Genomic DNA, 6,970 nt, shown 5'->3' on the forward strand with positions numbered 1-6,970 from the left:
TTAAATACATGTACTTACTATATGATTAGGATTAGGGTTTGGTTCAGGGTTTGTTGCATGTTATTATTATAACAGTAAGTACACCTAACATGTGTAACAAGTACACCTACAAATAAAATGTTACCATTGTTTTTGTTGACATATTCGCCATCACATTTCTTTTTTCCCCAAGGAAAGTTACTGTTCACTCTTGAGTCTTGAATGATAATCATAGGAGGCCATAATCTTGAACACAGGGAGAACGGCAACCATTGTTTTTTTAGCCCTCTGTTCACAATATCCCATATCCCAAAATGTAATTCTTCAGCCCTTACAGACCTTCTTTGTCTGATAGAATGATGAAAATCTTACATAAATGTATTTTGAAAAGGCACCACAGACAGATTTCTAAATGCATCTGAAGGGCCAGACTTTAATCTGATTTCCCGGAAACAGATGAAAGAATAATCCATGTTGAGAGTGCAGGAAGAAAGCCTTGTTATCGGCGCTATAACAGCTCTAATGCAGGTGGATATTACTCTCACTCGACCCCGCGCTGTTCTTCGCTCACACTGCAGGACATCTCAACACCTGCCCCGAGAAGTCAGGATCTGCTAAAGCACCGCATCTCTTTCCCCAAGCTGCCCGTCCCGTGGCAGTCCGAGGCGCTCGGCTGCTGCTCTGTCAGTCCAGGTTTGGGAGAGAGATGGATCCTGGCTTCCACAGTGAAAGTGATACTCGTGAATTCCAAGGTGCAGACCGAAGAGGACCGTGGCTGTGACATTTTGATGTCACAGCTGCCACAGTTGTACTTCTTGAATTTCTTATTTGAGCAACACTCATAAATATTGCCAGACACTTTAACATACCGCCATCTGTTTTTCTATATCAGACACATTCTTCTGCAAATGTTTGTAAAATCTGTATACAGACCTGGCATTCACGTGCAGATATTTACTGTTAACAGGTAAAAGACTGCAAGTAACACACACACACACACACACACACAAAGCACATCTTTCAAGTTATTGTGTAAAGTGTTATCGAGACTCAAATCATGTCACTTTCTCTTCATTCTGAGGTAAACTTGTCATAGCACTTATATATCATTGCTCTTGTGTTGTTTTTTGATTGCTTCCACTGTCCTCATTTGTAAGTCACTTTGGATAAAAGTGTCTGCTAAATAAATAAATGTAAATGTAAATTCATAGTCACAAATAGATTCCAATTAAAGAAAGAAAATGTTATGATGTCTTTTGATGTCAAAATGTTGTTCTAATTTTACAATTTTATTTATATATAAATTATATATATTTAATTTTTGAGTTGTGCTGTCATACCATTAATTGGTAAATTAGGTTTCAAATTATTAAAACCTGTCTGGATCATACTTCATCCCAACATTACAAGAAAGAATAATAGAAGATAAGAGCTTAAACAAATTAAATCTATTTTCAGGATTTTTTTTTTTTTTGCATCATGACATAATTTCTTGATAATTAAACACCCTCTCCTCCAAATGCCCAAATGCTCAAAACCCCACTCTCATTACTGTAATTTGATAATATAATTATTAAAATAATGATTTAAGTATTTCTATAGCATGTAGTATTTGTTGTACTCCCTTGAAACCTTTTGTAATATATTATTATTATTTTACTGTACAAACAGTATGGAAAAATAATAAGCATATCACAATACTGTAAATCTAGAGGGAATCACCACTGAGAGTAACAAAAATTACAAAACAAATATGAAATGAAATGTACATACACATTGGAATAATTGTTTCATTTAGTTTAAGATTTGACATTGTTTTAGATTTATTTAACAACAGAGCAAATATGCAAATATAAAATATTATTACTTTTATAAAATAATGGTTTGATAGTTTGGATATACAATTAGTAAGCTAAAATAAATGAATAGAAAAATAAATAGGAGAAGATACATAAAAGTGAACTTATTAAGTAAAAAGACTGATATAACTTTTTTCTTTTGTAAAACATACTCATATGTGTACTTGAATTTGTTTTATCGTGTGGATGAAAATATAATAAAAGCAGTGATTAATAGGAGTGATAATAAATAATATTGTTGTCATTTTTAATTACACATTAGGATTTACGACGGCTTGGTTTTCACACAGCGCGGTTCCACAATTCACCATAAACCACCCCATACACTAGATCCCATTATGACTATCATGAGACCCATAACTGCTAAATATATTTACACTGATGAGTTCAGCCTAGTTTTATTCATACAACTCTGCTTATATATGGTTTTGCTAAAAATATATTGCTACTATAAACTGTAAAACATATCAATACACATTTAGATATAACACACCTGAACACAGAAGAAAAGATGCTGCAAGGAAATGAGAGAACGGAAGGCAAGCGGGTCTTTTAATGTGTGTGGGATGGAGTGTAAAAGCTGTGGGCTTCTTTTGGAGTCTAATGTGAAGGCCATGTCCTACTGTACACTTCAATCCTGACACTCACATCTGTCCAGCCAAACATCGATCTGCCACCAGCTTGTGTCCAAATACTTCACAATGTTGTATATCAAACTTTTAATCATTCGAACTCCACACAATTACTTATTTATGGCCCTATAAATTATTCTCTCTGATATGAGCCTCAGTCACGTAAAGCTAATTTGGAGATCGTTCTGTTTGGTCTGGGAGCATGTGGTCTGCGTAATTTCCTGACACTTACATGCACAAACTTCTGGCTTTCCTCGAGTCTTAATGGCTAAATGCACAAGGGAATGTTTTACTGTTCATTTAGGTCACAATAGAGATGACTGCGCTCTTCGTGGGCACATTCAGTCTGCGTTCGGGTTTAAACTGGTTCCCATGCCTATTAGCTGTCTGAAACGGGACCAAGGCTTTGAAAATGTTCTCGTGCTGCATTTTCATTTTAGTTGAGGGTTGATTTTATTTTGGGGTTTGAAGTAAACATCGGAATAAAAATGAAGAGAAACCATATGTCTTAATGTGTTACTGTTTGATTTGGATGAAGGATAGCTTCCCATATAACATTAGAAGTGCCGTTAAACATGTTTAGTGATTGCAATTCATGTTCATGGTCAGAAATAAAGATATTTCAGCAGAACTGTTTAATATATAAAAAACGTGAAGTGGATTGTTCATAGCGATGTGAAGAAGTGCACTTAATTGTATTGAATGTGCACTGGTAGTGTGCTTCTAATCTTTGCTTTAAGTACATTTAAAATATAAAATATAAAGTATATACACATTTTCTGAAGTCCTGTAAATACAGTAAGTGGGGTATAAAGCACACCGAAGTTCAGCTAATTGTATATGAACTAGAATACATTTTCATTTAATTGCAAAGAACAGTTAAGAGTCCAACATACTACAACAACACTACAATCAGTTTGCACTTTAATGTTTTCTCTAATACTTTAGCTTTCTCTAGTTAAAAAGTGTTGAATTGTTTGCTTTGTAAAGTTGCATGTTTTGGCTCATCAGAATTCAAAGCTAGTTTAAGGTTTAAATTCGAGGTCTAATTATATAACCTTATACCTCCATCCATGTGAGCAAGTGTGTGTGCATGTGTGTGTGTTTAACTGCTTTAATCTTATATAGACTCCTGCTCTTAATCTTGCACATTTTTAAACTGTGAAATATCATTGTGTTTATTTACTCTGGCAGGAGAACGAGGAGTTACAAGTGAATAAAAGCCTCCATAAAATCTTTAACATCCGGCGAGGCCTTTAAAACCTCTCTCGTCTCTCTCAGACTGACTCCGAACAGTGCAAACTCACTCACGCACAGAGTCGAAATCCTCCTTCAAAATGATGATGAGAAAATCCACAGTAAAATGTCTGAAATTCCTCTAAGATTGCGGCATTACAGTGCTTTGATATTATGGTCTTGGTTTATTTGATTTCCTGAAGACTTGTGTGTACAGTTGCATTATTCTGAAAGGCACCGGGAGAAAGGTTTTAAATCTTTCATCACAAAGGCTGTTCAACACATTTACTGCTATTCTGTGCCTTTCTTCAATCCAGTTCCTGCATTACATTAAAACCTCTGACAACGCTCACCTGAATTCCATTTCATCCGGCTTCAAATTATAATATCATCTACATTTTTGGCAGGGGGTGATAAGCAATCATCTCCCACATAACTTAGACTTTCCAAACGCTCATTGTGAGGAAATGACTGCACATTTCATTACCGTTTCATGCATTTCATCAGCATTAGCGATGTCGTTGTCAGCTTAAAATCTGAATCTACACTGATATGCAACAGCCGACAAAATTAGTGATGCATTTGTTTCAGTTATGGCTGTTTCTTCAACCAGGGCCACTTTTGACCCTGTGGACTTTTAGAAAAGAAATGCACTTTTCACACCCTCACTAGTTTTTTGATTTCCATTACAAAGGCGTATCCAGCACCAGGATATCTCAGATGATCTATTGTGTTTAATAGCATTCTGTGATGGAAATCAGAAGCAAATTTTGGAATAATGGCAGACTCCTTTTGTCTTGCGGAGACTGAATTTTATGCATGTTATCCCCTTTTTCATAATTTAACTAAATAACAGCTGCTTATAAATTACGAACAAGAAATATATTCTATTCATAGGTGATTTTTCTTTGTTTTCTTCACACTTAACATCTTGGTGTGTAGAAATTAATGTAGATATTTTTGCTAAATAAATATAATAATCAAATAGGCTTTTGTTATTTTTTTCCACACACTTTTCCAGAGTAAAAAAAAAAAGTAGTTTATTTCAAATACATTTATTTTATACTAAGAATAGTTCAAATATGTTAACATATTTACTGACATATTGCTTGAGACTTAAAAATGATAGTTAAACGTTATTTGGACTACTACTTGTGCACAATGCACATTTCTTAATTTTAATCCCAAAATGTGTCAATATTGATGAGGATTGTATTGGTATTAGAATAAAATTGGTCATTAAATGCAAAACTGTAAAATTTACCCAAAGTATACTAGCAATAGTTCCACTCACGGTTTTAAAAATGTAATCTTTATATATATATATATATATATATATATATATATATATATATATATATATATATATATATATATATATATATATAATGGATTTTCATGGTTGAAGACTGAATGTCTGTGTCTGGGACAAAACATAACATTTATGCTTTAATTTTTTTTTTTTTTTAAGTACAATAAATGATAAAAGCATTGTAAAAAGATTTCACTAGTCTTAAATGTGACCTTCACATAGAAAAGAGATCAATTCTGTTAGTGTTAATAAAAATCAACCCCTGACTAATAAAAGTGCCTGAAGTGCACTCAATTTCAACAATTTTTCATCTTTTTATTACTTTTTTCCTGGGAATGCACATAATGGCATTCCTTAAGTCCTTAATGGCACATAGCATTTTATCATTGCGGTCTGCGTTACATGATGTATTGTGAGCAACATCAAGCAGACTTGTCTGGGCTGAATTTGAATTGAGACTCGCGAGCATTTAAACTGTGGCTCTGAATCACGATTGAGTCGTTCTCTTGTCTATTGTGGGCCGACTGGAGCGCTTTCATGTAGACCGTGATTGGGATGGCGCTGGGTGACCATCAGAATCACTGAAACAGTGAGGAAAATGCAGCCAACACATAAGCAAACCATTTCTCAAAGCCAGGACTGTCATCATACGAAAAGCGAGAGCTGAAAGAAAACCAGCGATTTAGAAATATCCAGGCTTTACGGCTAAATGTTTGTGTTCCTGTGGATACTCTGGACGTGGTTGTGACCTCATTATGTCATATGAATGATGCATGTCTCACAGCGACTCCTCTATTAACAGGAGAGGAACTACGGAGAGCTCACGTGGAGCCGTTTTGGGCCAGTCGTTTTCTTCCAGCGGTGTGACTCAGTATAACTCAGCATGCTCACTTCCGTGGTATGAGTGACGAAGCCAAACGGTGCAGACGTGGTAACAGATGCAGAACTAAATTCATGTTCTGAACAGCAACACATTGATTACCAATAACACATTTGGATTTCATATGGAGTACGTGTCACATGAATCATAGATATAGATCATGTGAATGCTGAACGCTTAAAAACATGTTTGCATATTTCTCTGATGGCTGTTTGATTCTAAGTATTTTTCCAACAATCCAACAGTGATGTACAAGGGAGGGCTACTGTTAAAATGTACAGCCAAACCCTGTAATTTAGCTTAATCTAAATATAAAATGAATTCAATTACCATTCCATAGCCTCTCTACTGTAGCTGGGAATTTAGAGCTCATGGTGTGAGCAGAAAACCACATCTATGCTGAGGGTGGAAAACTCTGAGTCCTAGTAAAACTAAACGGGTGAAAAGTTAATAATGCCTCTCTTTTTAAATAATACATGGCTTGATGCTTTAAATAAAGACTGCCCCTATATACCAGAAATTACAGTTCTGATAAACCCATATTCTCAAACTTTGAATATGGTTTTGTGTTTTGCCAAAATGTAACCATGAGTAACATAACGGGACAGGTTTTGCAATAACCTGCTTTAAGTAAATTGTTACCAAAAATGTGTTACAGGAAGTGTTACAGAAGAGTTTCATGACAAAGCTTCAAAGTTCCTTTTCAGAATGATACAAATGTGTGGATATTTCCACTTCTATCCCTGTAAGGGAAGCCATAATCTGAGAGTTTGAATGGGTCATTGAGGATGAAGTGGTGGTGTGTGCCACTCAAGAATTATGAATTGTGTACTTTAGACCTTCAGTCAACAGCTGAGAATGTAATGAGATGCTCTGCACACTAGTCTGGCCCACTTTATCATATGCCACAACATGAAAATGACACTGAAGCCCCATACATCACCAGTCTATCCAAATAATGCCCTCACACATAAAATGAGACAGTCTAATAGCAGGGGGTCAGGGATGCTGGGCGAGCACTCTTTTGCAGTTTAAAATCCCATCACTGCTGCTTACTAACCCACCTTAGCAA

This window comes from Carassius auratus, chromosome 9 (genome assembly GCF_003368295.1).
Source record: "Carassius auratus strain Wakin chromosome 9, ASM336829v1, whole genome shotgun sequence".
Lineage (NCBI taxonomy): Eukaryota > Metazoa > Chordata > Actinopteri > Cypriniformes > Cyprinidae > Carassius > Carassius auratus.